General features: G+C 36.6%; 2 pseudogenes across 1 annotated transcript in view; both read left to right on the top strand.

Annotated features, from left to right (window-relative positions):
• Positions 1 to 21,589, top strand: part of LOC147394352 (PR5-like receptor kinase pseudogene) — a 47,212-nt pseudogene extending 25,623 nt beyond the window's left edge. The window contains exon 2 of the transcript XR_015181303.1: positions 20,373 to 21,589. The product of XR_015181303.1 is annotated as a PR5-like receptor kinase pseudogene (transcript). The remainder of the gene's footprint in view (positions 1 to 20,372) is intronic.
• On the top strand, positions 1,589 to 2,221 carry LOC147394353 (PR5-like receptor kinase pseudogene; annotated as a pseudogene).
• Positions 21,590 to 23,014: the final 1,425 nt, after the last annotated feature.

Below are 23,014 nucleotides of genomic sequence, written 5' to 3'. Positions count from 1 at the left end.
TGGGTAACCATTGTTACTCATCCGTTCCTTTCTATTTTTTTTAGTTTCAGAGCTTGCAATTAGCGTGGTAGGCGTAGAACCAGCGAGTGTGGACCATCTAGTGGGTCAGATAGACGATCAGAGTCCATTACCTGGTGAGTACTGAGGTTATTACCCCTAGAGGTGTCGATTCGTCCAAGAGTAATATAGATTTTGGCTTTGAGCGTTAGGAATTTTGTTAGAGTAAGGAATTTCTATATAATCGTGTATATAAACTTCTTCTTCCGCACTATGATTTTCATACGTTATTAGATGTATATAGACTTCCGTTAGTATTATATTTTGTCTGTATGTATGCAGGATTGTATGTCGTTTATTAGGTGTAGGTTGAACGCCTTAGAATACTAATACAAATAGAGGAGACCATGCCAGAATTTCGAGGTGCCACCTAGTACCTCGAGATCTGACATTGGGATTTGTGTTAGCATTTGACGGGGCGTCACAGATGGTATTAGAGCATAGTATTAGATCCGTATAGGATATAGATCTACTATGTTTTGAAGAGTAGACTGATACCACGGATATTATAGTAATATTAAGAATTCAAAATTCGAGTTCATTAGTAATTTCGTATTGGGATTACGAGCTCTGTCGTGTCTAGAGTCTATAGAGCCTAGTATGATTATGATAGGATTCTAGGTTCGTTCTATTAGTAATGAAAATGGTGTTCATTACTAAATCCTTTTTAAAGTAGTAAATGATGCTTTCATAATAACGACTTTAGTCATATGATGATAAATGCCTTGTTGCTGATGAACAGAAACGAGATGAGCGGATGAGGCAGAGGTGAGGGAGAAGCCGAAACACCGAAGAGGCGGGGCAGGCTTCGAATCAGACCCCCGATTCGATAACGCAGATAATATCATTTATGGGGCAGATAGCTGAGTCCCAAAATAAGTTTAGAGAGGAGATGCTTGAGTTACAGGCTAGACTAGCCGAGGAGGTGGCAGAGTTGAGGAAGCATCAGGCTTTTTCACAGGGGACCTATCACATTCCACCTCAAGATCTATCGCAAAGATCACAACCACAGGTTGTACCTGTAGACACCCCAATTTGAACGGGCCCATACTCGAAAGGGTCCAAAAATACAGATTTTTCAATAAAAATTGCCAACGGGCCTCAAAAGCTCAAATCAATCGAAATATGGCATTTTGATTGAATCAAGGCCCTTAAGACCCCCTAAGGGTCTAAGGGGTCCACCAAAAGGACTCGGCCTGCCTTACACCTTCCCAATATTCACCACTCCGCTTCCAAAATCAAAAACGCCAAATTTTCGATAAAGTTCACCAACGGGTCTAAAAAGTCCGATTTGCCAACATGTGGCATTTAGATTAATTTAACAAATTCAAAAATCTCAAAAAATTTAATAAATTCAAAAAATGTGAGAATTGGGATGCCTACCCCTTCTCTACTACCACCACTCCGCCTTCGAATCCGCAAAAATCATAGGTCCACCTAAGGCCCACAAGCCCTCAACACTTTCCTAAATCAATTTCTCACCTTACCTCTAACTTAAAATCAATCCCACATCACCTAAAATCTAAAGGTAATGGAGAAGAATTTATTAATGAGGTCGCAAGTATTAGCAAGACTTCCCATGTTAATGTCGTCACTGCTAGGTTTTTGTGTTGAAGACTCCAAAAGAGCTTTTATCTATGAGTTCATGCCCAATGGATCGCTTGAAAAGTTCATATATGATGAAAAACCATTACAGAAATATCCTCACCTTCAATGGGAGATGCTATACAAAATTGCTATTGGCATTGGTCGGGGACTAGAGTACTTGCACCGTGGCTGTAATACACGAATAGTACATTTTGATATAAAACCTCATAACATTCTTCAAGACCAAGACCTTTGTCCAAAAATTTCTGATTTTGGGCTCGCGAAATTGTCCCTTAAGAAAGAAAGTATCATATCGATGATGGGTGCTAGAGGGACTCTAGGGTATATGGCACCAGAATTGTTTAATAGAAACTTTGGAGGAGTCTCACAAAAGTCAGATGTGTATAGCTATGGAATGATGTTGCTCGAAATGGTTGGAGGAAGAAAGAATATTGATGTGGGAGTAGAAAATATTAGTGAAATATATTTTCCACAATGGATTCACAAGCATCTCAATACATGCAGGGATCTAGGACTGCATGGAGTTATAACTACAGAGGATGAAGAAATTGCATGAAAAATGATTTTAGTAGGTTTGTCGTGCATACAGATGGATCCATCAAATCGGCCTGCAATGAATAGAGTGTTGGAGATGTTGGAAGGAAGCCTCGATGCATTAAGAATTCCACCCATGCCAGTTTTAACTTCACCTTCGAGATCACAAGCAGCATCTTCAACCACATCAATTTCTTAAGATAGTTATTCTATGCTGCATCTAAATATTTCTTTTAATTGGGAAGAATTAAAATCCATTTCATTTGATGGAAAAGTAAGTAATTTATGTTTTTGTTCAGATTATTATAGTAATTTGTTTTGTATGTCTAAGATTAATTGCACTAGATGGATGATAATATAAAGAATTAAGGATTCAATTTCACTTTCTATAATTTATATAAATATTTATTAGTTTAATTATGTAAAATTTTGATTAGTTTTCTAATTTCTTGGAAGTATACTTACATTATACTTATTTTATTAAAAATGGGTTTGTTGGGTTACATTATAATCTTGAAAAACAATTAGTTATAGAGTTAGAATCCGGATTTAAGTGTGTGATCAAAGGAATAGTAATTAGCCAAAGATCAAACAGTCTAGAGGATGGACATTTATTGTCAATGATGTATCTCTCAACCTTAATTCTATTAGTTAAAGAAATGGAGAAGTCTCCAATTGCATGTTTTTGATAGGAGGGAAAAGGTTTCCTCATGTTTCAAAATGACAAAATTTTATTCATGAATTTACTCTCTCTATAGAAACAAAGAGAGAAGAAATAAGTTTTGGAAACAAGTTCTAAATGTGCACTTAAAAAACTACAAATTAGTTATGATTCTATTTTGAATAAGAAAATAGGGAGTTTTCGATATTCAAAATCTATGACATCATCAAAATAAACATTGTTAACGAACATAATAGGTCAACAAAATCTAGGGTGCAGATCTCATCTTGCATTTTACAGGGTAACTATTGCCTATTTCGCAAGGGATTTTACTAAAATACCCCAGTATTTTCTATATTAATAAGGATTGGTAAGTAATGTATATAAATACTATGAGTGATTAATGCTAATTAGAATTTCTAGATTAGGCTTACCTTTTATATCTTGGTTGATGTAAATTTTATAAATATACTATTAGGATATTGATGCTGGGTAATAGACTGGATTTCCTGACGATAAATCAGAGAAGATTGGGTTCGGTGGGGATCAAAAATTATAGCTTGCGTCCATGGTTTGCGGATTGCAACAATATTGAAACAGAATGGAAGGAAGGAGGAACATGGGTGAGTGTTAGTGGGTTACCGTTCCATTTATGGCAGAACCAGGTGTTCAAGAAAATTGGAGCGCAGGTGGGCGGACTGTTAGAGGTGGATTTATACACTCTTCGATGTGCGAAATTGGATAGAGCGAGGCTAAGGGTGGGGTGTTCACAATGGAAGATGCCTAGAGGACTGTATGTATGGGTGGATGGGTTTCGATACACGATAGGGATCGAGGTGGCAGGAGACATAGTAGAGCGAAAGAATTCAGTAGGGAGAGGAGCAGTAGCAGCGTTCGAAATTCCAAAAGTGAGAGACACACGGGTGGATGAGGGTTGCATTCAGTCGAAGGAAATGGAGGATCAGTTGGAGAAGATGAGACCTGAAGTTAATGGAATGGTTCGGGAGATAACACACCCAAAGGGAAAATGCGTGTGTTACAAGCCAACTAGTTGGCGTAAATTCAAATTTCGACCAACCTCAAGATTTCGTGAGAAAAGAATCAATAAATTGAAGCCACGTAGAGGGACAATTAAATATGATAGTACGGGGAGGCTTTTAGCGAAGGTAGCTACGAACCTAGAATATACTAGGTGGCTGCGTAAACAGGGAATGGTAGAGCTGACGGAGTTGAAAGAGATTGGGTCAGAAATTATTGGGGGTGCTGATGGGCCTGTAATAGAGAACAATTCTAAAGCCAACTCTAAAGCCCATTATGCTACTAAAGAGGGCCGGGGGAGTGACAGTCCAGTGGGCCTAAAGCAGGACTTAAGGAATATGAATAGAGGCTCAGGTAAGAAGCCCAAATATAAGAAGAGGTCTGTCCAAGATCATGGAAGCCAAATAAAGGGTGGGAAATGGGCTGGGCTGAAAGCTAAGCAGGGCCGTGGGCTATTAAAATGGCTTTTGAAGGATAAAACCTTAAACAGTAAGGGTAAAATTTCAGATAACATCCTCTTAAACTCATTTCAGCACCTGGCCACCGAGGAGAAGCAGTTGAAGAGTAGCAGAGATTCTCTTCGTAGGGCTGAAAGGGTAGCCACGTGTGGTAATAAGTCTCAGCAAATGAAGAATCGAGAGAAAGGGAAAGCACCGGTAAGTATTTCCTTGTTGTCGGACAATATAGAAGATGTAGAGGGTTGTAGAACGATTGAGAATGAAGCAGGCTGCTCGATGTCTCACACAAGCAAGAGAAATCTGGAGGAGATCCAGATGCTCGGCAAGGGAGACGAGAGCTATAATATGGATCGACAATCTGAGATGTTTAGAAACTACTCTCCATCAGTGGAGGCTTACGAGGATGCAGGGGAATGGGGTGTTCGGAATATCGATGAAGTTACGGTGCATACAACGAGTGACTATACGAAAGCGATCTTACCAGAAGAACTACAAAGGGAGGTAGTACAGGGAGCGAAGATTCCGGAAATTGTTAGGTGGAATAAGAATTGTGGAGAAGAGGGTGAGATGACAGTGGTAGACAGATGTTCGAATTTTAATGAAATAATGGTGGGGCCCAGAGAAGAGGTTTGGGTTGCAACTTCTGCGGCAGATTTGGATTTAAATCCTTATGGACATTTCAAGCCCATGGATCAGCCTATCCATTATGATCACAGTATGTTGGGGGGACCCTTGATGGACCTAGGTCAAGTATCTCTATTTTCCTTGGGTGAACAGGACTGTTTGACGGGATGGGCTTTGGACACAAAGAGTTACAAGGGGGAAATTGAGGCACAAACAGAGAAAGAAGCCACAAAAGTGGGGGTTAGAGGGCAAACTCAGGGAGATTGTTCAGGTGCAGGCAGTTATACTCTAAGTACTCTGTCAACTGCGGTAGATGATACAGATGAGATGTTTAAGGATGGAAGCGAGGAATTGGAGCTGAATAAGAAGAGGGAACTACATTCGAATGGTTCTATTACACTGATTTCTAAGTCTTGGGACAGTATGAGTAACAATCTTTGGGATTATCTTGGGGTGTCGCTTGATCCAGGGAGCTCGAACAATCTGAGCTTGTGGAAGGATAGTCGAGGAGAAATTTCTAGAGAAGGTATTTCTTACTGTTCTACGTTTCCAATAGCTTTCATTCTCACTACTTCTTTGAACAACTCATTATTGGTTTTTCGTATGGGTTTTGCTGGGGCATCCTATTGTTTTTCTATGTTCCCTTGGCATGATGTTAACAGGTTTCAACCTCCTTTAGCCTTGATTAATTCTCCCCAGAACAGTGAGTTCTCTCAAGAGGAGGATAGTTTGAGGGAGAGCAGTCTAGATGTCCCTCGTCTTTTTTCATCGGCGGTTCCCTTGACTTAGATCCATGATGAGGTGACTGGGTTGAATCAGACAGAAGGGTATTTTGATGGACATTGGGTTGACAGAGGGTTGGAAGACCCAAACTCAGTCCAGATGAAGGAATTGTTAGTGCAAACGGAGATGGAAACAGTTGAATGGTTGGTGAGCCAAGCCTTGAGTATGGCGGAGGAATTTGGAATAATACCTGAGACAAATGATAAGGATTGTTCGCTTATTTTGAGAGTAGTTATAGGAGATTCGAGGGATAGAGCTCTTCTTGAAGCAGAGTTGCAGGAGCTGAGCAAGGAGAGTGGAGTGGGTGTTGATGAATTGGGTATAGTTGGTTCAGACAGCCAGGAAATTCAAACTTTCAGGGATGGTCAATCGAATGAGGTGGTTGTGGTGGCCCCTATGGACTCAGTAAAGAGGCTTTCTAGGCCAAAAATGGCCAAGGAGGTGGAATAACTTAGAGGTGGTTTGTGGTTTAGGTCGGGGTTCTTATTTAGGTTTCTATGTCGATTAGGATTTTGTCTTGGAATGTGAGAGGATTGGGGGATAGAATGAAGAGAGCTGCTGTGAAAGCTTTTATTAGTTCAAAAAGGCCGACATTAGTCGCTCTTCAAGAGTCGAAGCTAGCGGTTTGTGAGGATAAAGTGATTAAGGAGTTGTGGAGGGGGGATATTGGTTGGGTTGCTCTTCCAGCTATTGGGAGTGCGGGTGGCATAATTTTGATGTGGAACAAGGATTTGATTCAAGTAATTGACAAATTAGTTGGGGCTTTCTCCATCTCGATTCTCTGCAAGTACGTGGATGAGGATTTTCAATGGGTTTTCTCAGGAGTTTATGGCCCCACTATGAGTAGGGAGAGATACCAATTTTGGGAAGAATTGGAGGATATAGCAGGCTATTGGGATAAGCCTTGGGTTCTGGGTGGGGACTTCAATGTTATCAGATTCACTAATGAAAATAATGGGGGACAAAGAATCACTAAGGGGATGAGGGACTTTAATGCTTTTGTTAATAGATTTGCCTTAATGGATTTACCCTTGTTAGGTAGAAGGTTTACTTGGTCTAATAATCAAGCTAATCCTAGGATGTCCAGATTAGATAGATTTTTGGTGGGTGGGGATTGGGAGGAGAAGTTTCGTAACGTGGTGCACACGGCAGCTCCCAGTTTAGTTTCGGATCACACTCCTATTATTATTGAGGCGGGGCAATCTAGAAATAATCCGATTCCCTTTCGTTTTGAGAATATGTGGCTTATTCACCCAAATTTTACAGATCTTGTCAAAAATTGGTGGAGGGAGTGTCCAACGGTGGGGTATCCAGGGGTGGTCTTCAAGAACAAGCTCAAATATCTGAAAGAGAAACTGAAAGAGTGGAACAAGGAAGTAGTGGGGAGGGTAGATTTGAGAAAGAGGGAGATCCTCAAGGAAATGGAGGTCCTAGATTCCAAGGAGGAAGTGGGGGAGTTAGAGATAGATGAAAGAGTGAAAAGATCGGAGCTTAAGTTAGAATTCCAAAGAGTAGCTTTAATGGAAGAGATAAGTTGGCGGCAAAAATCGAGGATTAAGTGGCTTAAAGAGGGTGATAATAACACTAAGTTTTTTCATAAGATGGCCAATTATCACAGAAAAAATAATCAAATAGCTAACTTGATGATCAACGGGACTATGGTAGAAGGAGAAGAGGGTATTCGAGAGGGGGTAGTGGGCTACTACAAAGAGCTTTATAGGGAAAGAGAGGACAAGAGACCTCGTCCTGATAATCTCGAATTCAACAAGTTAACTCATGAAGAAAGGGTGAGGTTGGAAAGGCAGATTGGGGAGGATGAAGTGAGATTGGTTGTTGCTTCCATGGGTGGAAACAAAGCACCGGGGCCAGATGGTTTTACAATGGAATTTTTCAAACATTGTTGGGAGATTGTAGCCGAGGATTTCATGAAGGTGGTTTGGGAGTTACAGGAAAAAGATTGTTTAGAGTATGCCCTTAATAATACCTTTGTGGCCTTGATTCCCAAAAGAATGGGGGCGATTGACTTGAATGATTTTAGGCCCATTAGTTTAGTGGGATCGGTGTACAAGATTATCTCCAAGGTGCTGGCAAACAGATTGAAAGAAGTCTTGAAGAATTTAATTGGTCCTGAACAAGGTGCGTTCCTTAGGGGAAGACAAATTCTAGATGGGGTGTTAATGGCTAATGAATGTCTAGATTCTAGGATTAAGGATAAGAAGGTGGGGCTCATAGGAAAAATTGATATGCAAAAAGCTTACGATCATGTGAGTTGGGATTTTTTGGAGTATATGTTAGGTAGGATGGGCTTTGGTGACAAGTGGATTAGGTGGGTGATGAAATGTGTTACTTCGGTTTCTTTTTCTATATTAGTTAATGGGAGTCCGGCAGGATATTTTAGGAGCTCCAGGGGTTTGAGACAGGTGATCCGTTATCCCCATTTTTATTCCTTATAGTGACAGAAGCTTTTGGGAAATTGTTCAGGAGGGGGGTTGAGATAGGAAGGTTATCCGGTTTTAGAGTTAACAGTGAGGGTCCGTTGATTTCGCACTTGCAGTTCGCAGATGACACCTTAGTGTTCTTAGATTCTTCTAGAGAACAAGTTAGAGTCCTTCGGGTTTTATTGTGCTGTTTTGAAGCAATTTCAGGACTTCATGTCAATTTGCAGAAAAGTAAGTTGTTTGGGGTTGGTGAGGTTGTTAACCTGCTAGTCTTAGCAGCTACTTTGGGGTGCAGCAGTGATACGCTTCCTTCTTCCTATTTAGGTTTACCTTTAGGAGCGCCGTATTGTAGTAAAAATATTTGGGAGGGAGTGATCGAGAAAATGGAAAAGAAATTGAGTACTTGGAAGGCAAAGTATCTTTCCAAAGGGGGTAAGGTTACATTGATCAAAAGTACTTTAACGAGTATTCCGATTTACTTCTTATCCCTTTTTTCGTTGCCTAAGTCGGTGGAAGTTAAGATTGAAAGACTCATGAAGAATTTTCTGTGGAATGATAATAACGGTGGTAGAAAGTATCATTTGGTGAATTGGAAAATGGTTTGCACCCCAAAGAAGAATGGAGGCTTGGGGATTAGAGGGCTAAGACTAACAAATAAAGCTCTCTTGGGCAAGTGGCTTTGGCGGTTCGGGGAAGAAAGAGACAACTTGTGGAGGAAGGTGGTTCGGGCTAAATATGGAGAGAAGAGGTTTGGTTGGTATAGTAAGGAGGCTAGAGGAACTTATGGGTGTAGTGTGTGGAGAGGTATTATGAAGGGTGTTGATAAGTTTGATAGGGAGATTAAATTCAAAGTTGGGTTGGGAGACAAGGTTAGATTTTGGGAGGATCTTTGGTGTGGAACTTCATCTCTGTCTATCCAATTTTCATCTTTGTACGCTTGCTCTTTGAAAAAAAATAACACAGTCCAGCAGTGTCTGATTCGAGACGGGAACACGAATTCTTGGGATCTGGGATTTAGGAGGAATTTCAATGATTGGGAATTGACGGAGGTCACATCTCTTCTAGATCTCCTTAATTCGATTCAATTCAGAGAGAACGAGCAGGACAGAAGAGAATGGTTCAAGGCTAAGGATAAGAAATTTTCTGTTAAGTCTTTCTATGATTGTTTGCTTCCGTTGCATGAGGTATCTTTTTCTCCATCTATCATTTGGTCAACTCTTGTTCCTTCTAAGGTGTCTTTCTTTTTATGGCTTGCTTCATTGGGTAGAATCTTAACCTTAGATAATTTGATCTATCGGGGGTGGATTACCCCAAACTTTTGTCATCTTTGTTTGAGGGATGGGGAGTCAACCAACCACATTCTTATTCATTGTTCTTTCGCCCGTATTATTTGGATGTTCTTCTTATCTCGTTTCCAGGTGGATTGGGTTCTTCCATTTTCTATCTTTGGGCTTTTAGAGAGTTGGAGTTTCAATATCTTCTCTGCTAGAAAGAGGCATCTTTGGACTATCCTTCCATTCGCCATTGCTTGGGGTCTTTGGAAAGAGCGTAACAACAGGGTGTTCCATAACAAGGAAAGCTTGCCTCATACGGTGATTTTAGAGACTCTGGGATTTCTTTTCTTCTGGTCAAAGATGAGTAAAGATTTTGAGGGATTGAGCTTCCAAGACTTTATTTTTAATTGGGATATGGTTTGTGAACCATAGCCTCCCGTCGGGCGTGTTTTATTTTTTGTATTTTCTCTTTCTTGTTTTTATGGTTTTGTTTTTTGGGGGCTATCTCAGCCTCCTCTTATCCTTTTTCTTTCATTAATAAAATTTATATTTATCAAAAAAAAAAAAATGATCATTCAAGATTTCAAATAAAATTAGTTTTCTATATTTCAATGTAATTTATTTATATGATTTGTGTGGATTTTTAAGGAAAAATAAGAATTTTAGGGTAAAAATAAAAACATTTAGATGGAGGTTGAGAAAAGATCATCTTGAAAAAACAAAAAAATAGTCCCTCACACGAAAGAACAAGGTCCAGGTGGTATGTCATCAGTTTCAACTTTTCACAACTGAAGAGAGCTTGAAAAAATTGTTAGACAAAAAATATCTTAAAGTATAAAAATCTATACCTCTTTACTTGATGGATGTCTTGACTTGGTACTTTTGACCATTAGAGTGACAACTGAATCAGGTTTAGTCCAATTGTGTTCTGAGTGTCCAAGTAATGGTTTTAAAATCCACTCGCCTTCCTACCTATATATAGTTGATTCGTTTGACGAGTAAAAAAAAATAAAAAATAAAAATAAAATCTTAGATAAAATAACAAGTACTTAATTATTTTGTATAAAAAAATTAGCTAATCCGACCGAGTAGAGTTTTTTATATTTTAAAATGATTAAAGTAGTCATTTTGGATCACAAGTCAATGCGTGTTCAAAATACTCTTTGATTTGAAAACTACCTAATGGAGGTCGACATGAGCTAATTAAAAAAAGTCATTGCATGTAAAAGATTCATTTTTTTTCTAACAATGTGTCGAAATATGAATATACGATTGGGAATTTGTGGGGAGAAATTCTCGAATGGGGACACGTGGCTCGAACGATTCTCCGAAGCATGGACTTGAAGTTTGGATGGACTGCTTGATGGGCACCGTAGACAGAACTCCTCGGATGCACGGACGCTCAGCTCGACCGTGCACCACCAACCCATCAGGTAGCTCGGATGAAGTACTCTGTGAATATCAAATGTTAGTATAGATCGACAAGACGAATCTGACAGATAAACCATTGATTGACAGCTCTGACAACCCATACCATGTCAGATCAGTTCTGATTACTCCAGGATTGGCAGAGCAGTTGCAACTACCCCTGCCCCTAACCTGTCAGAGAGTAAGCAAACTACCCTGAGTCACATCAAAGAATGGCACAGAAAATGATCATCGTAGATGCCTATATAAGAGGGAGAGGGCCATGGATAAAGGGGGTTCTCTTCTTCACTCTAAAAATATATTAAAATTTGTTAATTTGATTATCACAGTCTCTAACTTGATCGTCGGAGTGGACTAATTCGCAGGTCCACCCGAGCAAAGAAAGGAAGGAAAATTGTAGAACGAAAATCTGGATCTATAGAATTTGATGACAACCATTAAAAAAACATAATTAGACAACTCCCAAAAATTGCAAGGGCACATTGACCTAAGAAATTGGATTTGCTAACACAATTTCGATCTTAGTATGATTCACTCTGACTTTGTGGATCACAATGAATCAAGTAAGAACATATTTGTGGATTCAACGATTATTGTTCATTGAATTATTTTCAAGGGATTTGACGAAAATAATAGAGTACGTATTTGAATGAATGAAATTGTGAAGAAACAACATATTTGCTTGCAAAATCCATTACATGTAAAATTGAAAAAACAAAAATATTTTTTATTTTGTATATATGGTACTTTTTTATCTTCCAAGACATCTTCAATTTGCTAAAAAAAATTCGCTTCTCTTAGTGCAAGGGTCATCATTGCTAGTGAAGAGTTGACTCATTTTTATTATTTTACTAGAGTTTGGCCCTCTTTTGAGTTAAGGGGGTAGAAGATAAAACAATAATAATAAAATTGAAAATTATTAAGAAAAGATATATAAGGTCAGAGCATTCTCTTTTGATTAAGGAGGGTAAAAGATGAAAGATAGTAAAGTTGGATGGGATAGTATTGAAAAAGAGAGGGGAAGAGGAGAGGAAAAACAATAAAGTTGAAAGGGATGAAGAGGAAAGGTAATTTTATTGTAAACCCCACTCTACCATAAATGAAATGCACGCTTATCTTCGTAATTGTAGTTGGTGTACTGAATTACACAGTTATGTTTTATTATATAGATATCACTAAAGAAATCGAATACACATGAATTGTAAAGATCAATATTATATTATATTAAATTGTTATTTTAATTAACCTAGAGAATTATTTTAAATTTTTAAATAGATATATTTTAGCTTTATAGTGTTGTGTCATTTAATTTGGTGAAAGGGTAATTTTACGATTTTAAAAAGTGACTGATTTGAATTTGCATCAACTATTAAGGCTCTTCAAAATCATTAAAAGATAAAAGTACCATTTTACTTAATATTATTATATATCTATGATTTCACAAAATAATTTTGTGATTTAAAATTTTATTTAAAAGAAATTTTAGTTAATATTTATAATATTTGTTGTTTTTATTTGAATGCATGTTTTATCTTGCTAAGACCGTTCCTTCCGCTTAGACTTCTCAGCCGATTTGGTGAATCGAATCATTTCATTCTTATATAGCGGCAAGATCCAAATTTGAAACGTAAAATTTATTTATATTAAAACATACTAATTCTCCCGCTTCCACTCAATTCTATGCGTGAGCGACCCGAATTTGCAACTAAAGTCAATTTGGAAGGGGCTCCCAAACATAGAAAAAGCGACCTCAATTTGTTCTTGTGAATATTAGAGATACCCCTTCCATTTTCGTGAATATTTGAGATGCCTCCTCTAGTTCTAAAATTATGACTTACTCCCTTAATATCTTAATTCTAAAAATGACTAAATTCTTTTGAATCAAAATACCCTAATCTGGAATGTGAAAATCCTTGTTTTTTTTATTGAAAAAACAAACTTCTTCAATTACTCAATCTTCACGATAAAAAACTTTTTTGAGGGGAATTTTTTTTTTTTTTCCACCAAAGATTGGGATATTTTCTCTAAAATTTTCATATCTTCATTTCTTAATTTGGTAGGAATTCTTTTATGTTCCCCAATGATATAAAAGATAAAAATAAGAGAAAATTTGAGAAACTAAACCCATTTTAGAAAAAAAAAAACAAAGGTTACATGAAAATTATTTATTTTTTTCTCATTAATTTTAGAGACGAAACAAAATAGAAAATAAAACAACTAATCAAATTGTAAAATCAAATAAAAGGAGGGGCGTTTGTTGATTGAATAAATAATAAAATATTCTTTAAGTTGGGTAGGGAATCAAGGTTTTTTCTTTTTTTTTGTAAGTGGTTGAATAGAGTGTAGTTGACCATGTCAAGGGATATGCTATCAATTTGAAACTACGTAAGTAACTCAAAATGTAGAGGGTATGTTCAACTCAAGATGCTCTTTTTTTATCTGTTATTTTAGAGGATAGACAATTCCTTTCTATTAGTCTCTCATAAAAGACCATGATCAAGATATATATGATCAATTTAAAAAGAACATAAAATAGCTAAATTATTCACCAAAAAGGGTGTATTTGTAAATTATCCAAAAACCAAACGGCCTGTCATAGCCACTTTCTTTTAGTCAACAAATGCAAAAGCATGTAACCTTCTTCTTGGAACGGCTCCCAAGGTATTTTTTTTTTGTGTTATTGTATTCCGTTTTATAAATGTAGATTTGGAACGGTTTTTAGTACTTCCAAATCCTAAGATCTAGAACGCCTCCCAACTATTTAAATTCATTAATGACGCCTCGATCGAAGATGGTCTGTCAACCATTTCAAACTGTCTTAGGAACGGTTATAAATCCTTTCTAATTTTCATTTTTTGTTGTAATGGGCGTAGGCGCAATAACGAGCCTTAGATCAAGCCACCATAAGATGGATGTTTGGTGGCTAAACCTCAATTGTGGTGTCTCCAGCAGTCTCCAATAACAAATCAATGGACATGATACTACTGGGACGATAAGGAGTTGTGGTGATTAATTTTTTGGAGACTCAATAGAAGAGGTCGATTCATCGAAGAGAGTTTGATTCAATTTTGGGTTTCAATTTGAAAACCTGTATATAGGGGTGGTGGTATCCAAGAAAGACACATGGTCGTAAAAATTCCATCTTGAGGATTGGATCAAAGGTTGATCTCAGTGATTTGAATTGTTGACTTAGGGGCATTAACAAAAAATAAATAATAAAAAAATTACTAATTAGATCATCAAGGTATCTTCTAAATTTGGGGTACTTAAAAAGAAATCTCTCCATTAGTAAGGGTGTTAATGGGTCGGTTCCAGTTCGATTCCAATGATATTTGAAATCATAACCTTTATATTTTATCGGTTCCGGTTCTTGTCGGTTCCGATTTTCGATTTTAAAATAAGTGGAACCGAAATCGAAATCATAAAATATCACGGGTACCCGTCGGCTTCGATTCTCAATAATTGAATGAGAAAAATTATTTCAAAATCATTATAATAAAAAAATTCTTCTAAAAAATAAAATATTATTTGTAAAGTATCAACTTAATAATAATTTTTTCCACTAAAATAATGATTTAATGATTTATATTTTTAAATAATAAAATATACAAGTAATAAATTAAAAAATAAATGACTCATCTTAAACTCAAATATTTAGTTTATATAAAATTTGAAGAATTTTATATCATATATGTTAATTTTAAAATATAGGATTACCTTGAATTATGTATAATGTAAAAATAACTGATAAAATAAATCGGTTTCGTGTACTCATGGGTACTCATTGGATAGAACCGAATGGTTCCGATTCTTATCGGTTCGATTCCATATTAGACCTGAATCTAATCGATTCCAATAAAAAGAGAACTGGAACTGGGGTTTTTGATTTCGATTCTAGATCGATTCCGGGTAATTGGGTACCCATTGACACCCCATTCCCTTAGAGTAATTTTTCAAAGGAAAATAAATACCTATTTTAAATGATTCGAATTAGTAGGTGAAGATGTCGATTTTGCTATGGCCAATAATACATTTAGGTGGTGGCTATAAATTCAAAAGGCATGAGTCACGAGTGAGGCCCTGACTTCAAACATTCAGACACTCAAAAAGGTCAGAGTCAACAGAACCCATTTTCATCACCCTCCACTCATTTTCTATATCTTTTTGTTTTTTTTTTTCCTTTTCTATCTACCATCATCATCTTCTTCTTCTTTTTTCTTGTTCAATCTGATTCCATCCCAAATGAATCAAAATAACTTATTCACATTCAAAGTGTTCTTTTCTTTTTGGGTAAATTTAAATATCATCACCTTCTTCTTAATAGTAGAAATCGCTCTATCTGTTGACCAACAATTCGAAGCATGTAAGCCTTGGAACTGTGGCAATAACGTAAGCATAAGCTACCCTTTTTGGGTCCAAGGTAAACAAAATTGCTCTTGTGGTATGCAAGGTTTTGAGCTTACATGCAAAAATGACAAGCCAATTCTCAATATGCCGGGTGATGAATATGTTGTACGCGATATCTTCTATAAAAATCAATCAATTTGGGTCACTAATGCTAAGATTTTGGCTAATACCTGCTCTTCTTCCATTCAAAATCTTAGCCTTCCATAGACTCTATTCAGTTTTGGGCCTAGCCACGCCAAACTCTTTCTCTTTTTCAATTGCACCACTCCGTTTCCTAATAAGGAGTACCAATTTAATCCCACTGGTTGTTCTAGTTATAATTCGACTCGACGTTCTCTACACTACGTCATATTGAGGATTTGGCGACGCCAAAATTGAGCTTAAAACGACGGCTAAAGGCCGTCGTTAATTGCGACAGTTTTTAACTGTCGTTTCAACCCACTCACTGACTATATTAAGTAACAGTTGGGGTGCCAATAGCCACTCTAAAAAACTCAGAAACTTGATCTCAGCAGAGAGAGCTTCTTCTCTCTCGACTTTCTTCTCGATTTACTGTAAAATAAAGGGACAAACGAAGCTGGTTGATCTCAGTCTAGTACTCGCTCGATTGCTCTTCTCTCTCGTCTGTTTATCTTCTCGCTCTCTCTCGAATCTCCGCCGCTCTCTCTCGATCTCCGCCGCTCTCTCTCGATCTCCGCCGCAGACAGAACTTCTTCTCTCTCGACTGTCTATCGTCTCGACTTATTGTAAACTAAAGGGACGAACGTCTAGTACTCACTCGATATCTAAGTTTCGATCTGTGATTTTGATCATATTTCAATTTGCAATCAGATTTCGATTTGAAAGTTTTAGGGCAGAATCGATCAGAATTTGATCGAAAGTTTTTGTGATTTGTTCGATCTCCCTCCCTTTGCTTTATTTGTGATCGAATCTTCAGGTATGTTAAAGTTTTTGATTGAATCTCTGATTTTCCTTAATTAATTTAGGATTTCAAATGTTTTCTTCATTGTTAAAACAAGTTTTAGGGTTCTATAGATGTAACAACTGGGGTTTTCTAAAATCTCACCAATTTTAGGGTTCTATAGATTGTTAAAGCAAGTTTTAGGATTTCAAATGTTTTCTTCAATCTTGTTTACTTAGTTTCATAAAACATAATTCTGTTGTGTTTTATCCTTATGCACACTTTCTTCTTTAAAATGAAATGAAAGATCACATTGTCTATGGTTAAGATCATGGTTTTAAGAACCAGTTTTTGAGATCAGTATCCGATTTTCAGTCAACAACATTTGAAAAAAAAATTATTTATTTTATGATGATTAGGATCAAAAGAATTTCATTTCATATCATCCACAAACCTTTAAAATCTTAAAAGCCATTTGGACATAATAGCAGATATCTAGGCTAATAATATTGACCTGACCTCTTAGACCTTAGCCACCACTTGGATCTTATCATTGATAATTGTTTGTTCGATGTTCAACTTAGCTTTTGGCATAGAGTTCCACCAGCAATATGTGTCAACATCAAAGGATACTATATCTGAAATTATGTGTCAATTGAAGGTCAGATCATTTGTTGAGTAAATAGCAATATGCTTGCTTGCATGAATTATGGATGATATTTACCAAAAAATGAGAGAAAAACTATGGATAATGATCTTACATATCTGCTTATTGGCAGAATGCGATAGATGAAGAGCATTACCATGATGCATCAAGGCGGTGTAGGCCTACAGGAAGCGGACTGGTAACTTACCTTATCACAAGTACTTGTAATCTTCTTTATAGCATACTTAGTTATAAGCTGCTACTGTTTTCTTAGGTAGTTCTAGTACACTGAAACACCCAGAAAATAACTAATGAATTTTCTGGAGTTACTTATCTCCTTCAATTTTTACTTAGTGACAAGAATGTATTAAAAAAGTAAAGAAATGCATAAGTATTGGAAAGTGGATCTCCTATACCTATGTATGGTCTATTTGCACCACTTTAACATCTTATTTTTAGGTTCTATCGAATTAAAACCATCTTGCAACTGTAATGAGATTCAAAAATTGCATGGAAGTGTTCACTTATTTATTTTTCCATTAAAGTTCTAGAATTTGTTGTATAACTTGATTGTATTTAATTGCAGATTCCACTTGGGGTTATCTTGGCAATCCCACTCTTCAACTATCTTGTCAACCTTGCTATCTCAAAAATTGCCGCTACTCTGATAGCCGGAAACTCGCTTGTGTTTAAGCTACGAGATGCTTTTCCAAAAAATGACATTATACTGTGTGATGGGACTTGCAATTGTGTTTTCCACCAGAAATGTCTGGAACCTCCATTAGCTACTGAAAATAGTAAGTGATTCTTCTCAATTCAGTTAGCTTCTCAGGTGTAGTTGTTAGGGATTGGGTCTGTTATTGGCCTATTAAATTCTCGTGTTCAATATCATGATGTATGTGATGCCCTTAAATTTTGTCACTCTGGTACTTCAAATTTGCTATTCTTGCTTGATGAAACTTACTTTTTAGTGAATGGATGAGAGTAATAACCAATTAGCTATGGTTTGAAGCTCTTGTGATTTTAGCCATTGGCCTAGTGAACGTGGTTTAAATACACTAGTCATCTCGACCACTTTTATTAATATAATCCTTTACTTATTAAAAAAAAACAACATTTGGGCTTGAGTAGCAAATAACCGAGTTGCCTTTCAGATATTCATGTATTCCTCTTATCATGCAAGCTCTAATGATTGGGACCTGATGATAAGGTGTGAGGAAGAGGAAGCTTCTTCATCGATGTGGGATATTGTTTAATGTCACTCAGTGGGCTGATAGTGGTGTCAACTAGTGTTGCATTATGGTTGATATGCATCCATTGTTTGTATTTGGATGCCCGTTTTCTTTCTTAGCATTATCTATTTTTCTTGGTTTACCAAGTCCAAGCATGCTGTGCCACTCTGTGCAACAATTTTTATCTTTATCTTTTTCATATGCTTTTTATCAGCACTTTCAGTAACTTCCATTTCCTATTTTGGGCTTAGACCCGTAGCTCAGTTGGTTTGACTCATTGCAAATTAACTTGGAGGTCATGGGATATAATCTTTAGTGAAAATGGAAATGCTTATCAGAAAAACAACCTTTGTATAATTTGTTGTCTTATTGATTCTGTTTGCTTCTGCTATGATAAGGATATACCTTATAGCTTTCCTCATTTTTTCAATTATTTGTCAGCTGCACATTTGAGGAAAAATAATAAAAAGTGAGACAGAAACATAATCATAGTGAAACCCTGTTGTACTGCATCAAGCTATTTTGCATTTTAGTTAATCAAAGCATTTCAATACTTATTTCGAGTAGCTTGGGGTGAATGTATCTGAGATATCAGATACAATTAAGGGGTAAAAAAACTTGCTTACAGGACAGATTCCTCTGCAATTTGGGTCTTTGATGAGGCTTTTGGTTTTCGATGTTTCAAACAATAGGCTTTCCGGGGCGATCCCATTGTCGATTGGGAACCGTAGTGGGAGTTTGCCCAAGTTTAATGCGAGTTCGTTTGAGGGAAACAAAGATCTTTATGGGTATCCATTGCCTTCTTTTAAAACTAAAGGGCTGACTGTTATGGCGATTGTGGGGATTGGACTTGGGAGTGGGTTGTTGAGTTTGATACTTAGCTTTACTGCTGTTTGTATTTGGTTGAGAGTTATAGAGCATGGGATGGCTACAGAGGAAGGGAAGATCAGTCAACTTAGGCCTGACTATTGAAGTTGAGATGAGTTTTGAGGTAAAGAGAGAGTATGGCTTCCTCTTTCTTTCTTCATTTTCTCCCTACTTTAATCGGTTTTGACAATCAGGTTTTATTGACTTTCCACTTCTTTTTTTTTTTTGTTTTTTGGTGTGTGTGGGTTAGGGGGAATAGCACCAATTGTATTTTTTTTAATGCGCTCTTAAAAAAGGTTCCTTGCAGGGGCCATCAAGGAAGCAATTGAAATTCCAAGGAGCAACAATGTTAATGCCTTTGTGTTGGACCTTCGAGATATCAGGTGATTAGCATTGTATAAGAACATACTTCCGTTTATTTATTTATTTTTATTTCACCCCCTTGGCAGTGTTTCTAAAATACTAAATTTGGTGTAGTGGTGGCCTTTTTCCAGAAGGAATTGAAATTGCTAAGATCTGGTAAGCTTTCTTAACAGGATCGATGTTCTTTTTTTGTTATAAGGTGTATCCATCAAAAGCTGATGTATTTTTTTACTATTATTTTACATTTTTTGGTGCTAATATTCATTGTTAGTATTTGCTATATAGGTTGAAGAAAGGCGTGATAGTCTTGGTGTTCGAGATATATATGAGACAGATGGAAGCAATGCAATAGCAACATCAGAGCCTCTAGCAGTGCTGTTATGCTTTCTTATCTTCTTCTATTATTGGAAGCAATCTTGCTGTAATAACATTTTTTTATGGATTATTAATTAATATTTGAAAGACTATAAAGTTCTGCAATTGGGATATCATTAATGATTTTTAGTTAGATTTATGAAAGTTGAAGACGAGGGGCATTTGGGTCTTTTCATATTGTTAGTTGGGGTCTAAGTGATTAATGTCAAAACATAGGCGTATCTCCAATATTCAGCAACATGTGCAGGGGGGCAGGTGTAAAATGTTTTCTTTTTTTTAAAATACCCTATAGCGACGGTCACTATATCCTTATTTTACTGTCGTTTTTTTCCGACTATCTTGGACAGTCGTTTTTAAAAAACGACTTCTTTTAAAACGACTCTTTTTCCGACTGTAGAGGCAGTCGTTTTTGGCGCATTATGACGTAGTGTGTATAAGTTACATTGATATTATTTTTCATCTTTCAATTAAATCCACATCTTGATTGCTCTGCAAGGGATTGAGCACTCAAGGTGCTTATAGTTAATTAACCTATCAAAGTAATTCTCATGATGGTTTCTATTTTTCAGCATGTTAGTCTATTTAAACCTTGTATTATCTTTCTTTTTCTTTCAGCCTAGCACATTAATATATCATGCATCCAATTAATTGCTTTTTGTCCTATTTCTTTGCTTACAGGTGTATTAGCAGTTGTAATCATTATTATACCTACAATGGTAGTTTTATTATGTTGCTTGAGAAGAAAATTATCTTTAGATAAATTGCTCTTTTGGAAGAAGAAAAAAAAGAATTCTCAAAGTTTGGAGATGTTTCTAAAGAATCATGGATCCTTGGTTTCAAAAAGATACAAATATTCAGATATCAAGAAAATGACAAGCTCCTTCAAGGAAAAATTAGGCCAAGGAGCTTATGGTGACGTGTTTAGAGGAAAGCTATTTGACGGGCTTATGGTGGCTGTAAAGGTATTGAGAGAATCAAAAGGTAACGAAGAAGAATTTATTAATGAGGTCGCAAGTATTAGCAAGACTTCCCATGTTAGTGTTGTCACTATGCTAGGTTTTTGTGTTGAGGACTCCAAAAGAGCTCTTATCTATGAGTTCATGCCCAATGGATCCCTTGAAAAGTTCATATATAATGAAAAACCATTACAGAAATATCCTCACCTTCAATGGGAGACGCTATACAAAATTGCTATTGGCATTGCTCGGGGACTAGAGTACTTGCACTGTGGTTGTAACATACGAATAGTACATTTTGATATAAAGCCTCATAACATTCTTCTAGACCAAGACCTTTGTTCGAAAATTTCTGATTTTGGGCTAGCAAAATTGTCACTTACAAAAGAGAGTATCATATCGATGATGGGTGCTAGAGGGACTCCAGGGTATATTGCACCGGAATTGTTTAATAGAAACTTCGAAGGAGTCTCACACAAGTCAGATGTATATAGCTATGGAATGATGCTACTCAAAATGATTGGAGGAAGAAAGAACTTTGATGTGGGAGTAGAAAATATTAGTGAAATATATTTTCCACAATGGATTCACAAGCATCTTGATACATGCAGAGATCTAGAACTACGTGGTGTTATAACTACAGAGGATGAAGAAATTGCACGAAAAATGATTTTAGTAGGTTTGTGGTGCATACAAATGGATCCATCAAATAGGCCTACAATGAATAGAGTGTTGGAGATGTTGGAAGGAAGCCTCAATGAATTGAGAATTCCACCCATGCCATTTTTCACTTCTCCTTCGAGATCACGAGCAGCATCTTCAACCACATCAATTTTGTAAGATAGTTATTGTATGCTGCATCTGAATATTTCTTTCAATTGGGAGGAATTAAAATTCATTTCATTTGATGGAAAAATAAGTAATTTATGTTTTTGTTCAGATTATGAATACATGTTATAGTAATTTGTTTTGTAAGTCTAAGATTAATTGCAGCAGATGGATGATAATATAAAGAATTAAGGATATAATTTCACTTTCTATAATTTATATAAATATTTATTGTATGGAGGCAAGTGTGATTGTGATATTGATTGATTTTTTAATTATGTAAAATTTTGATCAATTTTCTAATTTCTTTGAAGTATACTTGCATTATATTTATTTTATTAAAATTGGGTTTGTTGGGTTACATTATTATCTTGAAAAACAATTAGTTATAGAGTTAGAAACCGGATTTAAGTGTGTGATCAAAGGGATAGTAAATAGCCAAATATCAAACAATCTAGAGGATGGACATTTACCGTCAATGTCGTATCTCTCAAGCTTAATTCTACGATCTTTTTTTTATGCAAAGGAGGAGCTAGGGTCATCCCCGCGCACCTATTTCTATTAGTTAAAGGGAGAAGTCTCCAATTGCATGTTTTTGATAGGAGGGAAAAGGTTTCCTCATGTTTTGAAATATAACTAAATTTTATTCATGAATTTACTCTCTCTATATAAACAATGAGAAAAGAAATAAGTTTCGGAAACAACTTCAAAATTTGCACTTAATAACTTGTTAAACTTACTAACTTAAACAACTACTAATTAGTTATGATTCTTGTAGACACCCAAATTTGAGCGGGCCCTCGACGCAAAATGCCCCAAAAATTGAAAAAAAAATCGAAATGGACTCCGAAGCCTAAACCTACAAAAATCCAATAAATTTTGTCATATTAATTTCAATAAACGGCCCAAGGCTTCTCACGTGGCCCACGGACCAAAAATTCCTTACTACCCTCTCAACCCAATATAGGCCCAAATTCATTCCTATCCTACACTTCCCAACCCAAACTAAACCCATCACCTAAGCCCATCTAAATTCACCCTACTCATCAAAACACCAAAGCCCAACCTACAACCTAAAATCCAACCATCCTTTAATCCTACACATTACCCAAGCCCAATTCTCTACCCAAGCCCAACATCACAACCAATTACCCAATATGACACATGTCATTACCCCCTTCCACCTCCCATCATCTAATCAACCAATCAACTCCATTACTTCCCTCCAAAAATTAATTTAACCCATAACCCTACCCTAACCTATCCTATCTATTCTCTCAAATCAAACACTTATAACCTATCACCCTCCCCTAATCTACCCCCATCATTCCCAACAAAACCCATCTCTACAATCTACACCTACACCTATCCTCTCAAATCAAACACTCATCCTTTCCTATCAACTCATCTCAACCCTTCATTTCCACCCACTTTTACACATGTCATCATCTCCCTCACCCTCCTAAAATATCATCAACCACCCCATTAAATCCTCCATTTTCTTAAACCAAATACCATTTAATCACAACCACCATC

This window comes from Akebia trifoliata, chromosome 9, assembly GCF_017979445.1.
Source record: "Akebia trifoliata isolate Shusen 1 chromosome 9, ASM1797944v1, whole genome shotgun sequence".
NCBI classification, from domain to species: domain Eukaryota; kingdom Viridiplantae; phylum Streptophyta; class Magnoliopsida; order Ranunculales; family Lardizabalaceae; genus Akebia; species Akebia trifoliata.
The sequence above is the reverse complement of the archived record's forward strand: the minus strand, read 5'-3'. Positions and strand labels throughout refer to the sequence as shown.